Here is a 17,011-nt window from a genome sequence, read left to right as displayed (position 1 = left end):
ACTGCTGGCACTGCACCCAGACAAGAAGTGGACTCTTGGTCATGCTCTGGTTTCTCTTCAGAACGCACAAATCTTTCGCCTTTTACTAAAGATTTCCGTGGAGAGGAGCAAAACTGAGTTTTAACTCAATTTTTGCATGCCCCATCTGAGTGGGGTTTCATTTTGATGTATAAAGTTAAAGTAAACTTGCTCACCATTTCTAAGCCTGGATGAGGGCTCATTTGCATACTAAGTGACTGCCTCCTTTTGATCAGAAATGCTTTTTTTGACAGTGTTCGTTCCTTGAAAGAGCCATAAGCACATGGAGAAAAAGAGGGTGAAAGCTGCATATGGAGCAAGGCAAGGTGGAGCCTGAGATGCACCTGCAATTCTTTCTTCAGAGCTGGGTGCTCACACTCAGGTGAACCAGGACTGCTGGCACTGCACCCAGACAAGAAGTGGACTCTTGGTCATGCTCTGGTTTCTCTTCAGAACGCACAAATCTTTCGCCTTTTACTAAAGATTTCCGTGGAGAGGAGCAAAACTGAGTTTTAACTCAATTTTTGCATGCCCCATCTGACTGGGGTTTCATTTTGATGTATAAAGATAAAGTAAACTTGCTCACCATTTCTAAGCCTGGATGAGGGCTCATTTGCATACTAAGTGACTGCCTCCTTTTGATCAGAAATGCTTTTTTTTGACAGTGTTCATTCCTTGAAAGAGCCATAAGCACATGGAAAAGAGGGTGAAAGCTGCATATGGAGCAAGGCAAGGTGGAGCCTGAGATGCACCTGCAATTCTTTCTTCAGAGCTGGGTGCTCACTCTCAGGTGAACCAGGACTGCTGGCACTGCACCCAGACAAGAAGTGGACTCTTGGTCATGCTCTGGTTTCTCTTCAGAACGCACAAATCTTTCGCCTTTTACTAAAGATTTCCGTGGAGAGGAGCAAAACTGAGTTTTAACTCAATTTTTGCATGCCCCATCTGACTGGGGTTTCATTTTCATGTATAAAGTTAAAGTAAACTTGCTCACCATTTCTAAGCCTGGATGAGGGCTCATTTGCATACTAAGTGACTGCCTCCTTTTGATCAGAAATGCTTTTTTTGACAGTGTTCATTCCTTGAAAGAGCCATAAGCACATGGAAAAGAGGGTGAAAGCTGCATATGGAGCAAGGCAAGGTGGAGCCTGAGATGCACCTGCAATTCTTTCTTCAGAGCTGGGTGCTCACACTCAGGTGAACCAGGACTGCTGGCATTGCACCCAGACAAGAAGTGGACTCTTGGTCATGCTCTGGTTTCTCTTCAGAATGCACAAATCTTTCGCCTTTTACTAAAGATTTCCGTGGAGAGGAGCAAAACTGAGTTTTAACTCAATTTTTGCATGCCCCATCTGACTGGGGTTTCATTTTGATGTATAAAGATAAAGTAAACTTGCTCACCATTTCTAAGCCTGGATGAGGGCTCATTTGCATACTAAGTGACTGCCTCTTTTTGATCAGAATTGCTTTTTTGACAGTGTTCATTCCTTGAAAGAGCCATAAACACATGGAAAAGAGGGTGAAAGCTGCATATGGAGCAAGGCAAGGTGGAGCCTGAGATGCACCTGCAATTCTTTCTTCAGAGCTGGGTGCTCACTCTCAGGTGAACCAGGACTGCTGGCACTGCACCCAGACAAGAAGTGGACTCTTGGTCATGCTCTGGTTTCTCTTCAGAACGCACAAATCTTTCGCCTTTTACTAAAGATTTCCGTGGAGAGGAGCAAAACTGAGTTTTAACTCAATTTTTGCATGCCCCATCTGACTGGGGTTTCATTTTGATGTATAAAGATAAAGTAAACTTGCTCACCATTTCTAAGCCTGGATGAGGGCTCATTTGCATACTAAGTGACTGCCTCCTTTTGATCAGAAATGCTTTTTTTTGACAGTGTTCATTCCTTGAAAGAGCCATAAGCACATGGAAAAGAGGGTGAAAGCTGCATATGGAGCAAGGCAAGGTGGAGCCTGAGATGCACCTGCAATTCTTTCTTCAGAGCTGGGTGCTCACTCTCAGGTGAACCAGGACTGCTGGCACTGCACCCAGACAAGAAGTGGACTCTTGGTCATGCTCTGGTTTCTCTTCAGAACGCACAAATCTTTTGCCTTTTACTAAAGATTTCCGTGGAGAGGAGCAAAACTGAGTTTTAACTCAATTTTTGCATGCCCCATCTGACTGGGGTTTCATTTTCATGTATAAAGTTAAAGTAAACTTGCTCACCATTTCTAAGCCTGGATGAGGGCTCATTTGCATACTAAGTGACTGCCTCCTTTTGATCAGAAATGCTTTTTTTGACAGTGTTCATTCCTTGAAAGAGCCATAAGCACATGGAAAAGAGGGTGAAAGCTGCATATGGAGCAAGGCAAGGTGGAGCCTGAGATGCACCTGCAATTCTTTCTTCAGAGCTGGGTGCTCACACTCAGGTGAACCAGGACTGCTGGCATTGCACCCAGACAAGAAGTGGACTCTTGGTCATGCTCTGGTTTCTCTTCAGAACGCACAAATGTTTCGCCTTTTACTAAAGATTTCCGTGGAGAGGAGCAAAACTGAGTTTTAACTCAATTTTTGCATGCCCCATCTGACTGGGGTTTCATTTTGATGTATAAAGATAAAGTAAACTTGCTCACCATTTCTAAGCCTGGATGAGGGCTCATTTGCATACTAAGTGACTGCCTCTTTTTGATCAGAATTGCTTTTTTGACAGTGTTCATTCCTTGAAAGAGCCATAAACACATGGAAAAGAGGGTGAAAGCTGCATATGGAGCAAGGCAAGGTGGAGCCTGAGATGCACCTGCAATTCTTTCTTCAGAGCTGGGTGCTCACTCTCAGGTGAACCAGGACTGCTGGCACTGCACCCAGACAAGAAGTGGACTCTTGGTCATGCTCTGGTTTCTCTTCAGAATGCACAAATCTTTCGCCTTTTACTAAAGATTTCCGTGGAGAGGAGCAAAACTGAGTTTTAACTCAATTTTTGCATGCCCCATCTGACTGGGGTTTCATTTTGATGTATAAAGATAAAGTAAACTTGCTCACCATTTCTAAGCCTGGATGAGGGCTCATTTGCATACTAAGTGACTGCCTCCTTTTGATCAGAAATGCTTTTTTTTGACAGTGTTCATTCCTTGAAAGAGCCATAAGCACATGGAAAAGAGGGTGAAAGCTGCATATGGAGCAAGGCAAGGTGGAGCCTGAGATGCACCTGCAATTCTTTCTTCAGAGCTGGGTGCTCACTCTCAGGTGAACCAGGACTGCTGGCACTGCACCCAGACAAGAAGTGGACTCTTGGTCATGCTCTGGTTTCTCTTCAGAACGCACAAATCTTTTGCCTTTTACTAAAGATTTCCGTGGAGAGGAGCAAAACTGAGTTTTAACTCAATTTTTGCATGCCCCATCTGACTGGGGTTTCATTTTCATGTATAAAGTTAAAGTAAACTTGCTCACCATTTCTAAGCCTGGATGAGGGCTCATTTGCATACTAAGTGACTGCCTCCTTTTGATCAGAAATGCTTTTTTTGACAGTGTTCATTCCTTGAAAGAGCCATAAGCACATGGAAAAGAGGGTGAAAGCTGCATATGGAGCAAGGCAAGGTGGAGCCTGAGATGCACCTGCAATTCTTTCTTCAGAGCTGGGTGCTCACACTCAGGTGAACCAGGACTGCTGGCATTGCACCCAGACAAGAAGTGGACTCTTGGTCATGCTCTGGTTTCTCTTCAGAACGCACAAATGTTTCGCCTTTTACTAAAGATTTCCGTGGAGAGGAGCAAAACTGAGTTTTAACTCAATTTTTGCATGCCCCATCTGACTGGGGTTTCATTTTGATGTATAAAGATAAAGTAAACTTGCTCACCATTTCTAAGCCTGGATGAGGGCTCATTTGCATACTAAGTGACTGCCTCTTTTTGATCAGAATTGCTTTTTTGACAGTGTTCATTCCTTGAAAGAGCCATAAACACATGGAAAAGAGGGTGAAAGCTGCATATGGAGCAAGGCAAGGTGGAGCCTGAGATGCACCTGCAATTCTTTCTTCAGAGCTGGGTGCTCACACTCAGGTGAACCAGGACTGCTGGCACTGCACCCAGACAAGAAGTGGACTCTTGGTCATGCTCTGGTTTCTCTTCAGAACGCACAAATCTTTCGCCTTTTACTAAAGATTTCCGTGGAGAGGAGCAAAACTGAGTTTTAACTCAATTTTTGCATGCCCCATCTGATTGGGGTTTCATTTTGATGTATAAAGTTAAAGTAAACTTGCTCACCATTTCTAAGCCTGGATGAGGGCTCATTTGCATACTAAGTGACTGCCTCCTTTTGATCAGAAATGCTTTTTTTGACAGTGTTCGTTCCTTGAAAGAGCCATAAGCACATGGAGAAAAAGAGGGTGAAAGCTGCATATGGAGCAAGGCAAGGTGGAGCCTGAGATGCACCTGCAATTCTTTCTTCAGAGCTGGGTGCTCACACTCAGGTGAACCAGGACTGCTGGCACTGCACCCAGACAAGAAGTGGACTCTTGGTCATGCTCTGGTTTCTCTTCAGAACGCACAAATCTTTCGCCTTTTACTAAAGATTTCCGTGGAGAGGAGCAAAACTGAGTTTTAACTCAATTTTTGCATGCCCCATCTGACTGGGGTTTCATTTTCATGTATAAAGATAAAGTAAACTTGCTCACCATTTCTAAGCCTGGATGAGGGCTCATTTGCATACTAAGTGACTGCCTCCTTTTGATCAGAAATGCTTTTTTTGACAGTGTTCGTTCCTTGAAAGAGCCATAAGCACATGGAAAAGAGGGTGAAAGCTGCATATGGAGCAAGGCAAGGTGGAGCCTGAGATGCACCTGCAATTCTTTCTTCAGAGCTGGGTGCTCACTCTCAGGTGAACCAGGACTGCTGGCACTGCACCCAGACAAGAAGTGGACTCTTGGTCATGCTCTGGTTTCTCTTCAGAACGCACAAATCTTTCGCCTTTTACTAAAGATTTCCGTGGAGAGGAGCAAAACTGAGTTTTAACTCAATTTTTGCATGCCCCATCTGACTGGGGTTTCATTTTGATGTATAAAGATAAAGTAAACTTGCTCCCTATTTCTAAGCCTGGATGAGGGCTCATTTGCATACTAAGTGACTGCCTCTTTTTGATCAGAATTGCTTTTTTTGACAGTGTTCATTCCTTGAAAGAGCCATAAACACATGGAAAAGAGGGTGAAAGCTGCATATGGAGCAAGGCAAGGTGGAGCCTGAGATGCACCTGCAATTCTTTCTTCAGAGCTGGGTGCTCACACTCAGGTGAACCAGGACTGCTGGCACTGCACCCAGACAAGAAGTGGACTCTTGGTCATGCTCTGGTTTCTCTTCAGAACGCACAAATCTTTCGCCTTTTACTAAAGATTTCCGTGGAGAGGAGCAAAACTGAGTTTTAACTCAATTTTTGCATGCCCCATCTGACTGGGGTTTCATTTTCATGTATAAAGATAAAGTAAACTTGCTCACCATTTCTAAGCCTGGATGAGGGCTCATTTGCATACTAAGTGACTGCCTCCTTTTGATCAGAAATGCTTTTTTTGACAGTGTTCATTCCTTGAAAGAGCCATAAGCACATGGAAAAGAGGGTGAAAGCTGCATATGGAGCAGGGCAAGGTGGAGCCTGAGATGCACCTGCAATTCTTTCTTCAGAGCTGGGTGCTCACTCTCAGGTGAACCAGGACTGCTGGCACTGCACCCAGACAAGAAGTGGACTCTTGGTCATGCTCTGGTTTCTCTTCAGAACGCACAAATCTTTCGCCTTTTACTGAAGATTTCCGTGGAGAGGAGCAAAACTGAGTTTTAACTCAATTTTTGCATGCCCCATCTGACTGGGGTTTCATTTTGATGTATAAAGATAAAGTAAACTTGCTCCCTATTTCTAAGCCTGGATGAGGGCTCATTTGCATACTAAGTGACTGCCTCTTTTTGATCAGAATTGCTTTTTTTGACAGTGTTCATTCCTTGAAAGAGCCATAAACACATGGAAAAGAGGGTGAAAGCTGCATATGGATCAAGGCAAGGTGGAGCCTGAGATGCACCTGCAATTCTTTCTTCAGAGCTGGGTGCTCACACTCAGGTGAACCAGGACTGCTGGCACTGCACCCAGACAAGAAGTGGACTCTTGGTCATGCTCTGGTTTCTCTTCAGAACGCACAAATCTTTCGCCTTTTACTAAAGATTTCCGTGGAGAGGAGCAAAACTGAGTTTTAACTCAATTTTTGCATGCCCCATCTGACTGGGGTTTCATTTTGATGTATAAAGATAAAGTAAACTTGCTCACCATTTCTAAGCCTGGATGAGGGCTCATTTGCATACTAAGTGACTGCCTCCTTTTGATCAGAAATGCTTTTTTTGACAGTGTTCATTCCTTGAAAGAGCCATAAGCACATGGAGAAAAAGAGGGTGAAAGCTGCATATGGAGCAAGGCAAGGTGGAGCCTGAGATGCACCTGCAATTCTTTCTTCAGAGCTGGGTGCTCACTCTCAGGTGAACCAGGACTGCTGGCACTGCACCCAGACAAGAAGTGGACTCTTGGTCATGCTCTGGTTTCTCTTCAGAACGCACAAATCTTTCGCCTTTTACTAAAGATTTCCGTGGAGAGGAGCAAAACTGAGTTTTAACTCAATTTTTGCATGCCCCATCTGACTGGGGTTTCATTTTCATGTATAAAGATAAAGTAAACTTGCTCACCATTTCTAAGCCTGGATGAGGGCTCATTTGCATACTAAGTGACTGCCTCCTTTTGATCAGAAAGGCTTTTTTTGACAGTGTTCATTCCTTGAAAGAGCCATAAGCACATGGAAAAGAGGGTGAAAGCTGCATATGGAGCAGGGCAAGGTGGAGCCTGAGATGCACCTGCAATTCTTTCTTCAGAGCTGGGTGCTCACTCTCAGGTGAACCAGGACTGCTGGCACTGCACCCAGACAAGAAGTGGACTCTTGGTCATGCTCTGGTTTCTCTTCAGAACGCACAAATCTTTCGCCTTTTACTGAAGATTTCCGTGGAGAGGAGCAAAACTGAGTTTTAACTCAATTTTTGCATGCCCCATCTGACTGGGGTTTCATTTTGATGTATAAAGATAAAGTAAACTTGCTCCCTATTTCTAAGCCTGGATGAGGGCTCATTTGCATACTAAGTGACTGCCTCTTTTTGATCAGAATTGCTTTTTTTGACAGTGTTCATTCCTTGAAAGAGCCATAAACACATGGAAAAGAGGGTGAAAGCTGCATATGGATCAAGGCAAGGTGGAGCCTGAGATGCACCTGCAATTCTTTCTTCAGAGCTGGGTGCTCACACTCAGGTGAACCAGGACTGCTGGCACTGCACCCAGACAAGAAGTGGACTCTTGGTCATGCTCTGGTTTCTCTTCAGAACGCACAAATCTTTCGCCTTTTACTAAAGATTTCCGTGGAGAGGAGCAAAACTGAGTTTTAACTCAATTTTTGCATGCCCCATCTGACTGGGGTTTCATTTTGATGTATAAAGATAAAGTAAACTTGCTCACCATTTCTAAGCCTGGATGAGGGCTCATTTGCATACTAAGTGACTGCCTCCTTTTGATCAGAAATGCTTTTTTTGACAGTGTTCATTCCTTGAAAGAGCCATAAGCACATGGAGAAAAAGAGGGTGAAAGCTGCATATGGAGCAAGGCAAGGTGGAGCCTGAGATGCACCTGCAATTCTTTCTTCAGAGCTGGGTGCTCACTCTCAGGTGAACCAGGACTGCTGGCACTGCACCCAGACAAGAAGTGGACTCTTGGTCATGCTCTGGTTTCTCTTCAGAACGCACAAATCTTTTGCCTTTTACTAAAGATTTCCGTGGAGAGGAGCAAAACTGAGTTTTAACTCAATTTTTGCATGCCCCATCTGACTGGGGTTTCATTTTGATGTATAAAGATAAAGTAAACTTGCTCACCATTTCTAAGCCTGGATGAGGGCTCATTTGCATACTAAGTGACTGCCTCCTTTTGATCAGAAATGCTTTTTTTTGACAGTGTTCATTCCTTGAAAGAGCCATAAGCACATGGAAAAGAGGGTGAAAGCTGCATATGGAGCAAGGCAAGGTGGAGCCTGAGATGCACCTGCAATTCTTTCTTCAGAGCTGGGTGCTCACTCTCAGGTGAACCAGGACTGCTGGCACTGCACCCAGACAAGAAGTGGACTCTTGGTCATGCTCTGGTTTCTCTTCAGAACGCACAAATCTTTCGCCTTTTACTAAAGATTTCCGTGGAGAGGAGCAAAACTGAGTTTTAACTCAATTTTTGCATGCCCCATCTGACTGGGGTTTCATTTTGATGTATAAAGATAAAGTAAACTTGCTCACCATTTCTAAGCCTGGATGAGGGCTCATTTGCATACTAAGTGACTGCCTCTTTTTGATCAGAATTGCTTTTTTTGACAGTGTTCATTCCTTGAAAGAGCCATAAACACATGGAAAAGAGGGTGAAAGCTGCATATGGAGCAAGGCAAGGTGGAGCCTGAGATGCACCTGCAATTCTTTCTTCAGAGCTGGGTGCTCACACTCAGGTGAACCAGGACTGCTGGCACTGCACCCAGACAAGAAGTGGACTCTTGGTCATGCTCTGGTTTCTCTTCAGAATGCACAAATCTTTCGCATTTTACTAAAGATTTCCGTGGAGAGGAGCAAAACTGAGTTTTAACTCAATTTTTGCATGTATAAAGATAAAGTAAACTTGCTCACCATTTCTAAGCCTGGTTGAGACCTCATTTGCATTCTAAGTGACTGCCTCCTTTTGATCAGAAATGCTTTTGTTTGACAGTGTTCATTCCTTGAATGAGCCATAAGCGCATGGAGAAAAAGAGGGTGAAAGCTGCATATGGAGCATGGCAAGGGGGAGCCTGAGATGCATCTGCAATTCTTTCTTCAGAGCTGGGTGCTCACTCTCAAGTGAACCAGGACTGCTGGCACTTAACCCAGACAAGAAGTGGGCTCTTGGTCATGCTCTGGTTTCTCTTCAGAACGCACAAATCTTTCGCCTTTTACTAAAGATTTCCGTGGAGAGGAGCAAAACTGAGTTTTAACTCAATTTTTGCATGCCCCATCTGACTGGGGTTTCATTTTGATGTATAAAGATAAAGTAAACTTGCTCACCATTTCTAAGCCTGGATGAGGGCTCATTTGCATACTAAGTGACTGCCTCTTTTTGATCAGAATTGCTTTTTTTGACAGTGTTCATTCCTTGAAAGAGCCATAAACACATGGAAAAGAGGGTGAAAGCTGCATATGGAGCAAGGCAAGGTGGAGCCTGAGATGCACCTGCAATTCTTTCTTCAGAGCTGGGTGCTCACTCTCAGGTGAACCAGGACTGCTGGCACTGCACCCAGACAAGAAGTGGACTCTTGGTCATGCTCTGGTTTCTCTTCAGAACGCACAAATCTTTCGCCTTTTACTAAAGATTTCCGTGGAGAGGAGCAAAACTGAGTTTTAACTCAATTTTTGCATGCCCCATCTGACTGGGGTTTCATTTTGATGTATAAAGATAAAGTAAACTTGCTCACCATTTCTAAGCCTGGATGAGGGCTCATTTGCATACTAAGTGACTGCCTCCTTTTGATCAGAAATGCTTTTTTTTGACAGTGTTCATTCCTTGAAAGAGCCATAAGCACATGGAAAAGAGGGTGAAAGCTGCATATGGAGCAAGGCAAGGTGGAGCCTGAGATGCACCTGCAATTCTTTCTTCAGAGCTGGGTGCTCACTCTCAGGTGAACCAGGACTGCTGGCACTGCACCCAGACAAGAAGTGGACTCTTGGTCATGCTCTGGTTTCTCTTCAGAACGCACAAATCTTTTGCCTTTTACTAAAGATTTCCGTGGAGAGGAGCAAAACTGAGTTTTAACTCAATTTTTGCATGCCCCATCTGACTGGGGTTTCATTTTCATGTATAAAGTTAAAGTAAACTTGCTCACCATTTCTAAGCCTGGATGAGGGCTCATTTGCATACTAAGTGACTGCCTCCTTTTGATCAGAAATGCTTTTTTTGACAGTGTTCATTCCTTGAAAGAGCCATAAGCACATGGAAAAGAGGGTGAAAGCTGCATATGGAGCAAGGCAAGGTGGAGCCTGAGATGCACCTGCAATTCTTTCTTCAGAGCTGGGTGCTCACACTCAGGTGAACCAGGACTGCTGGCATTGCACCCAGACAAGAAGTGGACTCTTGGTCATGCTCTGGTTTCTCTTCAGAACGCACAAATGTTTCGCCTTTTACTAAAGATTTCCGTGGAGAGGAGCAAAACTGAGTTTTAACTCAATTTTTGCATGCCCCATCTGACTGGGGTTTCATTTTGATGTATAAAGATAAAGTAAACTTGCTCACCATTTCTAAGCCTGGATGAGGGCTCATTTGCATACTAAGTGACTGCCTCTTTTTGATCAGAATTGCTTTTTTGACAGTGTTCATTCCTTGAAAGAGCCATAAACACATGGAAAAGAGGGTGAAAGCTGCATATGGAGCAAGGCAAGGTGGAGCCTGAGATGCACCTGCAATTCTTTCTTCAGAGCTGGGTGCTCACTCTCAGGTGAACCAGGACTGCTGGCACTGCACCCAGACAAGAAGTGGACTCTTGGTCATGCTCTGGTTTCTCTTCAGAACGCACAAATCTTTCGCCTTTTACTAAAGATTTCCGTGGAGAGGAGCAAAACTGAGTTTTAACTCAATTTTTGCATGCCCCATCTGACTGGGGTTTCATTTTGATGTATAAAGATAAAGTAAACTTGCTCACCATTTCTAAGCCTGGATGAGGGCTCATTTGCATACTAAGTGACTGCCTCCTTTTGATCAGAAATGCTTTTTTTTGACAGTGTTCATTCCTTGAAAGAGCCATAAGCACATGGAAAAGAGGGTGAAAGCTGCATATGGAGCAAGGCAAGGTGGAGCCTGAGATGCACCTGCAATTCTTTCTTCAGAGCTGGGTGCTCACTCTCAGGTGAACCAGGACTGCTGGCACTGCACCCAGACAAGAAGTGGACTCTTGGTCATGCTCTGGTTTCTCTTCAGAACGCACAAATCTTTTGCCTTTTACTAAAGATTTCCGTGGAGAGGAGCAAAACTGAGTTTTAACTCAATTTTTGCATGCCCCATCTGACTGGGGTTTCATTTTCATGTATAAAGTTAAAGTAAACTTGCTCACCATTTCTAAGCCTGGATGAGGGCTCATTTGCATACTAAGTGACTGCCTCCTTTTGATCAGAAATGCTTTTTTTGACAGTGTTCATTCCTTGAAAGAGCCATAAGCACATGGAAAAGAGGGTGAAAGCTGCATATGGAGCAAGGCAAGGTGGAGCCTGAGATGCACCTGCAATTCTTTCTTCAGAGCTGGGTGCTCACACTCAGGTGAACCAGGACTGCTGGCATTGCACCCAGACAAGAAGTGGACTCTTGGTCATGCTCTGGTTTCTCTTCAGAACGCACAAATGTTTCGCCTTTTACTAAAGATTTCCGTGGAGAGGAGCAAAACTGAGTTTTAACTCAATTTTTGCATGCCCCATCTGACTGGGGTTTCATTTTGATGTATAAAGATAAAGTAAACTTGCTCACCATTTCTAAGCCTGGATGAGGGCTCATTTGCATACTAAGTGACTGCCTCTTTTTGATCAGAATTGCTTTTTTGACAGTGTTCATTCCTTGAAAGAGCCATAAACACATGGAAAAGAGGGTGAAAGCTGCATATGGAGCAAGGCAAGGTGGAGCCTGAGATGCACCTGCAATTCTTTCTTCAGAGCTGGGTGCTCACACTCAGGTGAACCAGGACTGCTGGCACTGCACCCAGACAAGAAGTGGACTCTTGGTCATGCTCTGGTTTCTCTTCAGAACGCACAAATCTTTCGCCTTTTACTAAAGATTTCCGTGGAGAGGAGCAAAACTGAGTTTTAACTCAATTTTTGCATGCCCCATCTGATTGGGGTTTCATTTTGATGTATAAAGTTAAAGTAAACTTGCTCACCATTTCTAAGCCTGGATGAGGGCTCATTTGCATACTAAGTGACTGCCTCCTTTTGATCAGAAATGCTTTTTTTGACAGTGTTCGTTCCTTGAAAGAGCCATAAGCACATGGAGAAAAAGAGGGTGAAAGCTGCATATGGAGCAAGGCAAGGTGGAGCCTGAGATGCACCTGCAATTCTTTCTTCAGAGCTGGGTGCTCACACTCAGGTGAACCAGGACTGCTGGCACTGCACCCAGACAAGAAGTGGACTCTTGGTCATGCTCTGGTTTCTCTTCAGAACGCACAAATCTTTCGCCTTTTACTAAAGATTTCCGTGGAGAGGAGCAAAACTGAGTTTTAACTCAATTTTTGCATGCCCCATCTGACTGGGGTTTCATTTTCATGTATAAAGATAAAGTAAACTTGCTCACCATTTCTAAGCCTGGATGAGGGCTCATTTGCATACTAAGTGACTGCCTCCTTTTGATCAGAAATGCTTTTTTTGACAGTGTTCGTTCCTTGAAAGAGCCATAAGCACATGGAAAAGAGGGTGAAAGCTGCATATGGAGCAAGGCAAGGTGGAGCCTGAGATGCACCTGCAATTCTTTCTTCAGAGCTGGGTGCTCACTCTCAGGTGAACCAGGACTGCTGGCACTGCACCCAGACAAGAAGTGGACTCTTGGTCATGCTCTGGTTTCTCTTCAGAACGCACAAATCTTTCGCCTTTTACTAAAGATTTCCGTGGAGAGGAGCAAAACTGAGTTTTAACTCAATTTTTGCATGCCCCATCTGACTGGGGTTTCATTTTGATGTATAAAGATAAAGTAAACTTGCTCCCTATTTCTAAGCCTGGATGAGGGCTCATTTGCATACTAAGTGACTGCCTCTTTTTGATCAGAATTGCTTTTTTTGACAGTGTTCATTCCTTGAAAGAGCCATAAACACATGGAAAAGAGGGTGAAAGCTGCATATGGAGCAAGGCAAGGTGGAGCCTGAGATGCACCTGCAATTCTTTCTTCAGAGCTGGGTGCTCACACTCAGGTGAACCAGGACTGCTGGCACTGCACCCAGACAAGAAGTGGACTCTTGGTCATGCTCTGGTTTCTCTTCAGAACGCACAAATCTTTCGCCTTTTACTAAAGATTTCCGTGGAGAGGAGCAAAACTGAGTTTTAACTCAATTTTTGCATGCCCCATCTGACTGGGGTTTCATTTTCATGTATAAAGATAAAGTAAACTTGCTCACCATTTCTAAGCCTGGATGAGGGCTCATTTGCATACTAAGTGACTGCCTCCTTTTGATCAGAAATGCTTTTTTTGACAGTGTTCATTCCTTGAAAGAGCCATAAGCACATGGAAAAGAGGGTGAAAGCTGCATATGGAGCAGGGCAAGGTGGAGCCTGAGATGCACCTGCAATTCTTTCTTCAGAGCTGGGTGCTCACTCTCAGGTGAACCAGGACTGCTGGCACTGCACCCAGACAAGAAGTGGACTCTTGGTCATGCTCTGGTTTCTCTTCAGAACGCACAAATCTTTCGCCTTTTACTGAAGATTTCCGTGGAGAGGAGCAAAACTGAGTTTTAACTCAATTTTTGCATGCCCCATCTGACTGGGGTTTCATTTTGATGTATAAAGATAAAGTAAACTTGCTCCCTATTTCTAAGCCTGGATGAGGGCGCATTTGCATACTAAGTGACTGCCTCTTTTTGATCAGAATTGCTTTTTTTGACAGTGTTCATTCCTTGAAAGAGCCATAAACACATGGAAAAGAGGGTGAAAGCTGCATATGGATCAAGGCAAGGTGGAGCCTGAGATGCACCTGCAATTCTTTCTTCAGAGCTGGGTGCTCACACTCAGGTGAACCAGGACTGCTGGCACTGCACCCAGACAAGAAGTGGACTCTTGGTCATGCTCTGGTTTCTCTTCAGAACGCACAAATCTTTCGCCTTTTACTAAAGATTTCCGTGGAGAGGAGCAAAACTGAGTTTTAACTCAATTTTTGCATGCCCCATCTGACTGGGGTTTCATTTTGATGTATAAAGATAAAGTAAACTTGCTCACCATTTCTAAGCCTGGATGAGGGCTCATTTGCATACTAAGTGACTGCCTCCTTTTGATCAGAAATGCTTTTTTTGACAGTGTTCATTCCTTGAAAGAGCCATAAGCACATGGAGAAAAAGAGGGTGAAAGCTGCATATGGAGCAAGGCAAGGTGGAGCCTGAGATGCACCTGCAATTCTTTCTTCAGAGCTGGGTGCTCACTCTCAGGTGAACCAGGACTGCTGGCACTGCACCCAGACAAGAAGTGGACTCTTGGTCATGCTCTGGTTTCTCTTCAGAACGCACAAATCTTTCGCCTTTTACTAAAGATTTCCGTGGAGAGGAGCAAAACTGAGTTTTAACTCAATTTTTGCATGCCCCATCTGACTGGGGTTTCATTTTCATGTATAAAGATAAAGTAAACTTGCTCACCATTTCTAAGCCTGGATGAGGGCTCATTTGCATACTAAGTGACTGCCTCCTTTTGATCAGAAAGGCTTTTTTTGACAGTGTTCATTCCTTGAAAGAGCCATAAGCACATGGAAAAGAGGGTGAAAGCTGCATATGGAGCAGGGCAAGGTGGAGCCTGAGATGCACCTGCAATTCTTTCTTCAGAGCTGGGTGCTCACTCTCAGGTGAACCAGGACTGCTGGCACTGCACCCAGACAAGAAGTGGACTCTTGGTCATGCTCTGGTTTCTCTTCAGAACGCACAAATCTTTCGCCTTTTACTGAAGATTTCCGTGGAGAGGAGCAAAACTGAGTTTTAACTCAATTTTTGCATGCCCCATCTGACTGGGGTTTCATTTTGATGTATAAAGATAAAGTAAACTTGCTCCCTATTTCTAAGCCTGGATGAGGGCTCATTTGCATACTAAGTGACTGCCTCTTTTTGATCAGAATTGCTTTTTTTGACAGTGTTCATTCCTTGAAAGAGCCATAAACACATGGAAAAGAGGGTGAAAGCTGCATATGGATCAAGGCAAGGTGGAGCCTGAGATGCACCTGCAATTCTTTCTTCAGAGCTGGGTGCTCACACTCAGGTGAACCAGGACTGCTGGCACTGCACCCAGACAAGAAGTGGACTCTTGGTCATGCTCTGGTTTCTCTTCAGAACGCACAAATCTTTCGCCTTTTACTAAAGATTTCCGTGGAGAGGAGCAAAACTGAGTTTTAACTCAATTTTTGCATGCCCCATCTGACTGGGGTTTCATTTTGATGTATAAAGATAAAGTAAACTTGCTCACCATTTCTAAGCCTGGATGAGGGCTCATTTGCATACTAAGTGACTGCCTCCTTTTGATCAGAAATGCTTTTTTTGACAGTGTTCATTCCTTGAAAGAGCCATAAGCACATGGAGAAAAAGAGGGTGAAAGCTGCATATGGAGCAAGGCAAGGTGGAGCCTGAGATGCACCTGCAATTCTTTCTTCAGAGCTGGGTGCTCACTCTCAGGTGAACCAGGACTGCTGGCACTGCACCCAGACAAGAAGTGGACTCTTGGTCATGCTCTGGTTTCTCTTCAGAACGCACAAATCTTTTGCCTTTTACTAAAGATTTCCGTGGAGAGGAGCAAAACTGAGTTTTAACTCAATTTTTGCATGCCCCATCTGACTGGGGTTTCATTTTGATGTATAAAGATAAAGTAAACTTGCTCACCATTTCTAAGCCTGGATGAGGGCTCATTTGCATACTAAGTGACTGCCTCCTTTTGATCAGAAATGCTTTTTTTTGACAGTGTTCATTCCTTGAAAGAGCCATAAGCACATGGAAAAGAGGGTGAAAGCTGCATATGGAGCAAGGCAAGGTGGAGCCTGAGATGCACCTGCAATTCTTTCTTCAGAGCTGGGTGCTCACTCTCAGGTGAACCAGGACTGCTGGCACTGCACCCAGACAAGAAGTGGACTCTTGGTCATGCTCTGGTTTCTCTTCAGAACGCACAAATCTTTCGCCTTTTACTAAAGATTTCCGTGGAGAGGAGCAAAACTGAGTTTTAACTCAATTTTTGCATGCCCCATCTGACTGGGGTTTCATTTTGATGTATAAAGATAAAGTAAACTTGCTCACCATTTCTAAGCCTGGATGAGGGCTCATTTGCATACTAAGTGACTGCCTCTTTTTGATCAGAATTGCTTTTTTTGACAGTGTTCATTCCTTGAAAGAGCCATAAACACATGGAAAAGAGGGTGAAAGCTGCATATGGAGCAAGGCAAGGTGGAGCCTGAGATGCACCTGCAATTCTTTCTTCAGAGCTGGGTGCTCACACTCAGGTGAACCAGGACTGCTGGCACTGCACCCAGACAAGAAGTGGACTCTTGGTCATGCTCTGGTTTCTCTTCAGAATGCACAAATCTTTCGCATTTTACTAAAGATTTCCGTGGAGAGGAGCAAAACTGAGTTTTAACTCAATTTTTGCATGTATAAAGATAAAGTAAACTTGCTCACCATTTCTAAGCCTGGTTGAGACCTCATTTGCATTCTAAGTGACTGCCTCCTTTTGATCAGAAATGCTTTTGTTTGACAGTGTTCATTCCTTGAATGAGCCATAAGCGCATGGAGAAAAAGAGGGTGAAAGCTGCATATGGAGCATGGCAAGGGGGAGCCTGAGATGCATCTGCAATTCTTTCTTCAGAGCTGGGTGCTCACTCTCAAGTGAACCAGGACTGCTGGCACTTAACCCAGACAAGAAGTGGGCTCTTGGTCATGCTCTGGTTTCTCTTCAGAACGCACAAATCTTTCGCCTTTTACTAAAGATTTCCGTGGAGAGGAGCAAAACTGAGTTTTAACTCAATTTTTGCATGCCCCATCTGACTGGGGTTTCATTTTGATGTATAAAGATAAAGTAAACTTGCTCACCATTTCTAAGCCTGGATGAGGGCTCATTTGCATACTAAGTGACTGCCTCCTTTTGATCAGAAATGCTTTTTTTGACAGTGTTCATTCCTTGAAAGAGCCATAAGCACATGGAGAAAAAGAGGGTGAAAGCTGCATATGGAGCAAGGCAAGGTGGAGC

At 44.2% G+C, this 17,011-nt stretch overlaps 42 non-coding genes across 42 annotated transcripts; all 42 read left to right on the top strand.

The window, feature by feature from the left end:
• Window positions 1-41: 41 nt before the first annotated feature.
• Window positions 42-157, top strand: LOC142146889 (U5 spliceosomal RNA). The gene has a single exon (XR_012690057.1). It is a non-coding gene; the product is annotated as a U5 spliceosomal RNA (small nuclear RNA).
• A 294-nt stretch (window positions 158-451) lies between these two features.
• Window positions 452-567, top strand: LOC142146977 (U5 spliceosomal RNA). Its single transcript, XR_012690140.1, has one exon. It is a non-coding gene; the product is annotated as a U5 spliceosomal RNA (small nuclear RNA).
• A 292-nt stretch (window positions 568-859) lies between these two features.
• Window positions 860-975, top strand: LOC142146976 (U5 spliceosomal RNA). The gene has a single exon (XR_012690139.1). It is a non-coding gene; the product is annotated as a U5 spliceosomal RNA (small nuclear RNA).
• A 291-nt stretch (window positions 976-1,266) lies between these two features.
• LOC142147323 (U5 spliceosomal RNA) lies at window positions 1,267-1,382 on the top strand. The gene has a single exon (XR_012690475.1). It is a non-coding gene; the product is annotated as a U5 spliceosomal RNA (small nuclear RNA).
• A 290-nt stretch (window positions 1,383-1,672) lies between these two features.
• Window positions 1,673-1,788, top strand: LOC142146975 (U5 spliceosomal RNA). Its single transcript, XR_012690138.1, has one exon. It is a non-coding gene; the product is annotated as a U5 spliceosomal RNA (small nuclear RNA).
• Window positions 1,789-2,080: 292 nt separating this feature from the next.
• LOC142147282 (U5 spliceosomal RNA) lies at window positions 2,081-2,196 on the top strand. The gene has a single exon (XR_012690435.1). It is a non-coding gene; the product is annotated as a U5 spliceosomal RNA (small nuclear RNA).
• Window positions 2,197-2,487: 291 nt separating this feature from the next.
• LOC142147508 (U5 spliceosomal RNA) lies at window positions 2,488-2,603 on the top strand. The gene has a single exon (XR_012690652.1). It is a non-coding gene; the product is annotated as a U5 spliceosomal RNA (small nuclear RNA).
• A 290-nt stretch (window positions 2,604-2,893) lies between these two features.
• LOC142147322 (U5 spliceosomal RNA) lies at window positions 2,894-3,009 on the top strand. Its single transcript, XR_012690474.1, has one exon. It is a non-coding gene; the product is annotated as a U5 spliceosomal RNA (small nuclear RNA).
• Window positions 3,010-3,301: 292 nt separating this feature from the next.
• On the top strand, window positions 3,302-3,417 carry LOC142147281 (U5 spliceosomal RNA). Its single transcript, XR_012690434.1, has one exon. It is a non-coding gene; the product is annotated as a U5 spliceosomal RNA (small nuclear RNA).
• Window positions 3,418-3,708: 291 nt separating this feature from the next.
• LOC142147507 (U5 spliceosomal RNA) lies at window positions 3,709-3,824 on the top strand. The gene has a single exon (XR_012690651.1). It is a non-coding gene; the product is annotated as a U5 spliceosomal RNA (small nuclear RNA).
• A 290-nt stretch (window positions 3,825-4,114) lies between these two features.
• LOC142146886 (U5 spliceosomal RNA) lies at window positions 4,115-4,230 on the top strand. The gene has a single exon (XR_012690054.1). It is a non-coding gene; the product is annotated as a U5 spliceosomal RNA (small nuclear RNA).
• A 294-nt stretch (window positions 4,231-4,524) lies between these two features.
• Window positions 4,525-4,640, top strand: LOC142146974 (U5 spliceosomal RNA). The gene has a single exon (XR_012690137.1). It is a non-coding gene; the product is annotated as a U5 spliceosomal RNA (small nuclear RNA).
• A 291-nt stretch (window positions 4,641-4,931) lies between these two features.
• On the top strand, window positions 4,932-5,047 carry LOC142146973 (U5 spliceosomal RNA). The gene has a single exon (XR_012690136.1). It is a non-coding gene; the product is annotated as a U5 spliceosomal RNA (small nuclear RNA).
• A 291-nt stretch (window positions 5,048-5,338) lies between these two features.
• LOC142146972 (U5 spliceosomal RNA) lies at window positions 5,339-5,454 on the top strand. Its single transcript, XR_012690135.1, has one exon. It is a non-coding gene; the product is annotated as a U5 spliceosomal RNA (small nuclear RNA).
• A 291-nt stretch (window positions 5,455-5,745) lies between these two features.
• LOC142147485 (U5 spliceosomal RNA) lies at window positions 5,746-5,861 on the top strand. Its single transcript, XR_012690631.1, has one exon. It is a non-coding gene; the product is annotated as a U5 spliceosomal RNA (small nuclear RNA).
• A 291-nt stretch (window positions 5,862-6,152) lies between these two features.
• On the top strand, window positions 6,153-6,268 carry LOC142146971 (U5 spliceosomal RNA). Its single transcript, XR_012690134.1, has one exon. It is a non-coding gene; the product is annotated as a U5 spliceosomal RNA (small nuclear RNA).
• Window positions 6,269-6,562: 294 nt separating this feature from the next.
• On the top strand, window positions 6,563-6,678 carry LOC142146970 (U5 spliceosomal RNA). The gene has a single exon (XR_012690133.1). It is a non-coding gene; the product is annotated as a U5 spliceosomal RNA (small nuclear RNA).
• Window positions 6,679-6,969: 291 nt separating this feature from the next.
• Window positions 6,970-7,085, top strand: LOC142147484 (U5 spliceosomal RNA). Its single transcript, XR_012690630.1, has one exon. It is a non-coding gene; the product is annotated as a U5 spliceosomal RNA (small nuclear RNA).
• A 291-nt stretch (window positions 7,086-7,376) lies between these two features.
• Window positions 7,377-7,492, top strand: LOC142146969 (U5 spliceosomal RNA). The gene has a single exon (XR_012690132.1). It is a non-coding gene; the product is annotated as a U5 spliceosomal RNA (small nuclear RNA).
• A 294-nt stretch (window positions 7,493-7,786) lies between these two features.
• On the top strand, window positions 7,787-7,902 carry LOC142147278 (U5 spliceosomal RNA). Its single transcript, XR_012690432.1, has one exon. It is a non-coding gene; the product is annotated as a U5 spliceosomal RNA (small nuclear RNA).
• A 292-nt stretch (window positions 7,903-8,194) lies between these two features.
• On the top strand, window positions 8,195-8,310 carry LOC142146968 (U5 spliceosomal RNA). The gene has a single exon (XR_012690131.1). It is a non-coding gene; the product is annotated as a U5 spliceosomal RNA (small nuclear RNA).
• A 291-nt stretch (window positions 8,311-8,601) lies between these two features.
• On the top strand, window positions 8,602-8,718 carry LOC142147594 (U5 spliceosomal RNA). Its single transcript, XR_012690735.1, has one exon. It is a non-coding gene; the product is annotated as a U5 spliceosomal RNA (small nuclear RNA).
• Window positions 8,719-8,983: 265 nt separating this feature from the next.
• LOC142146965 (U5 spliceosomal RNA) lies at window positions 8,984-9,099 on the top strand. Its single transcript, XR_012690129.1, has one exon. It is a non-coding gene; the product is annotated as a U5 spliceosomal RNA (small nuclear RNA).
• A 291-nt stretch (window positions 9,100-9,390) lies between these two features.
• LOC142146964 (U5 spliceosomal RNA) lies at window positions 9,391-9,506 on the top strand. The gene has a single exon (XR_012690128.1). It is a non-coding gene; the product is annotated as a U5 spliceosomal RNA (small nuclear RNA).
• Window positions 9,507-9,798: 292 nt separating this feature from the next.
• On the top strand, window positions 9,799-9,914 carry LOC142147277 (U5 spliceosomal RNA). The gene has a single exon (XR_012690431.1). It is a non-coding gene; the product is annotated as a U5 spliceosomal RNA (small nuclear RNA).
• Window positions 9,915-10,205: 291 nt separating this feature from the next.
• LOC142147506 (U5 spliceosomal RNA) lies at window positions 10,206-10,321 on the top strand. Its single transcript, XR_012690650.1, has one exon. It is a non-coding gene; the product is annotated as a U5 spliceosomal RNA (small nuclear RNA).
• A 290-nt stretch (window positions 10,322-10,611) lies between these two features.
• LOC142146963 (U5 spliceosomal RNA) lies at window positions 10,612-10,727 on the top strand. Its single transcript, XR_012690127.1, has one exon. It is a non-coding gene; the product is annotated as a U5 spliceosomal RNA (small nuclear RNA).
• A 292-nt stretch (window positions 10,728-11,019) lies between these two features.
• Window positions 11,020-11,135, top strand: LOC142147276 (U5 spliceosomal RNA). Its single transcript, XR_012690430.1, has one exon. It is a non-coding gene; the product is annotated as a U5 spliceosomal RNA (small nuclear RNA).
• Window positions 11,136-11,426: 291 nt separating this feature from the next.
• Window positions 11,427-11,542, top strand: LOC142147505 (U5 spliceosomal RNA). Its single transcript, XR_012690649.1, has one exon. It is a non-coding gene; the product is annotated as a U5 spliceosomal RNA (small nuclear RNA).
• Window positions 11,543-11,832: 290 nt separating this feature from the next.
• On the top strand, window positions 11,833-11,948 carry LOC142146885 (U5 spliceosomal RNA). Its single transcript, XR_012690053.1, has one exon. It is a non-coding gene; the product is annotated as a U5 spliceosomal RNA (small nuclear RNA).
• Window positions 11,949-12,242: 294 nt separating this feature from the next.
• On the top strand, window positions 12,243-12,358 carry LOC142146962 (U5 spliceosomal RNA). The gene has a single exon (XR_012690126.1). It is a non-coding gene; the product is annotated as a U5 spliceosomal RNA (small nuclear RNA).
• Window positions 12,359-12,649: 291 nt separating this feature from the next.
• LOC142146961 (U5 spliceosomal RNA) lies at window positions 12,650-12,765 on the top strand. The gene has a single exon (XR_012690125.1). It is a non-coding gene; the product is annotated as a U5 spliceosomal RNA (small nuclear RNA).
• A 291-nt stretch (window positions 12,766-13,056) lies between these two features.
• On the top strand, window positions 13,057-13,172 carry LOC142146960 (U5 spliceosomal RNA). Its single transcript, XR_012690124.1, has one exon. It is a non-coding gene; the product is annotated as a U5 spliceosomal RNA (small nuclear RNA).
• Window positions 13,173-13,463: 291 nt separating this feature from the next.
• LOC142147483 (U5 spliceosomal RNA) lies at window positions 13,464-13,579 on the top strand. Its single transcript, XR_012690629.1, has one exon. It is a non-coding gene; the product is annotated as a U5 spliceosomal RNA (small nuclear RNA).
• Window positions 13,580-13,870: 291 nt separating this feature from the next.
• On the top strand, window positions 13,871-13,986 carry LOC142146959 (U5 spliceosomal RNA). The gene has a single exon (XR_012690123.1). It is a non-coding gene; the product is annotated as a U5 spliceosomal RNA (small nuclear RNA).
• A 294-nt stretch (window positions 13,987-14,280) lies between these two features.
• Window positions 14,281-14,396, top strand: LOC142146958 (U5 spliceosomal RNA). The gene has a single exon (XR_012690122.1). It is a non-coding gene; the product is annotated as a U5 spliceosomal RNA (small nuclear RNA).
• A 291-nt stretch (window positions 14,397-14,687) lies between these two features.
• Window positions 14,688-14,803, top strand: LOC142147482 (U5 spliceosomal RNA). The gene has a single exon (XR_012690628.1). It is a non-coding gene; the product is annotated as a U5 spliceosomal RNA (small nuclear RNA).
• A 291-nt stretch (window positions 14,804-15,094) lies between these two features.
• Window positions 15,095-15,210, top strand: LOC142146957 (U5 spliceosomal RNA). Its single transcript, XR_012690121.1, has one exon. It is a non-coding gene; the product is annotated as a U5 spliceosomal RNA (small nuclear RNA).
• Window positions 15,211-15,504: 294 nt separating this feature from the next.
• LOC142147275 (U5 spliceosomal RNA) lies at window positions 15,505-15,620 on the top strand. The gene has a single exon (XR_012690429.1). It is a non-coding gene; the product is annotated as a U5 spliceosomal RNA (small nuclear RNA).
• A 292-nt stretch (window positions 15,621-15,912) lies between these two features.
• Window positions 15,913-16,028, top strand: LOC142146956 (U5 spliceosomal RNA). The gene has a single exon (XR_012690120.1). It is a non-coding gene; the product is annotated as a U5 spliceosomal RNA (small nuclear RNA).
• Window positions 16,029-16,319: 291 nt separating this feature from the next.
• On the top strand, window positions 16,320-16,436 carry LOC142147593 (U5 spliceosomal RNA). Its single transcript, XR_012690734.1, has one exon. It is a non-coding gene; the product is annotated as a U5 spliceosomal RNA (small nuclear RNA).
• A 265-nt stretch (window positions 16,437-16,701) lies between these two features.
• Window positions 16,702-16,817, top strand: LOC142146954 (U5 spliceosomal RNA). Its single transcript, XR_012690118.1, has one exon. It is a non-coding gene; the product is annotated as a U5 spliceosomal RNA (small nuclear RNA).
• The last annotated feature ends 194 nt before the right edge of the window (window positions 16,818-17,011 follow it).

This window comes from Mixophyes fleayi, chromosome 3, assembly GCF_038048845.1.
Source record: "Mixophyes fleayi isolate aMixFle1 chromosome 3, aMixFle1.hap1, whole genome shotgun sequence".
Classification (NCBI taxonomy): Eukaryota; Metazoa; Chordata; class Amphibia; order Anura; family Limnodynastidae; genus Mixophyes; species Mixophyes fleayi.
This window is presented reverse-complemented; position numbering and strand designations above follow the sequence as displayed.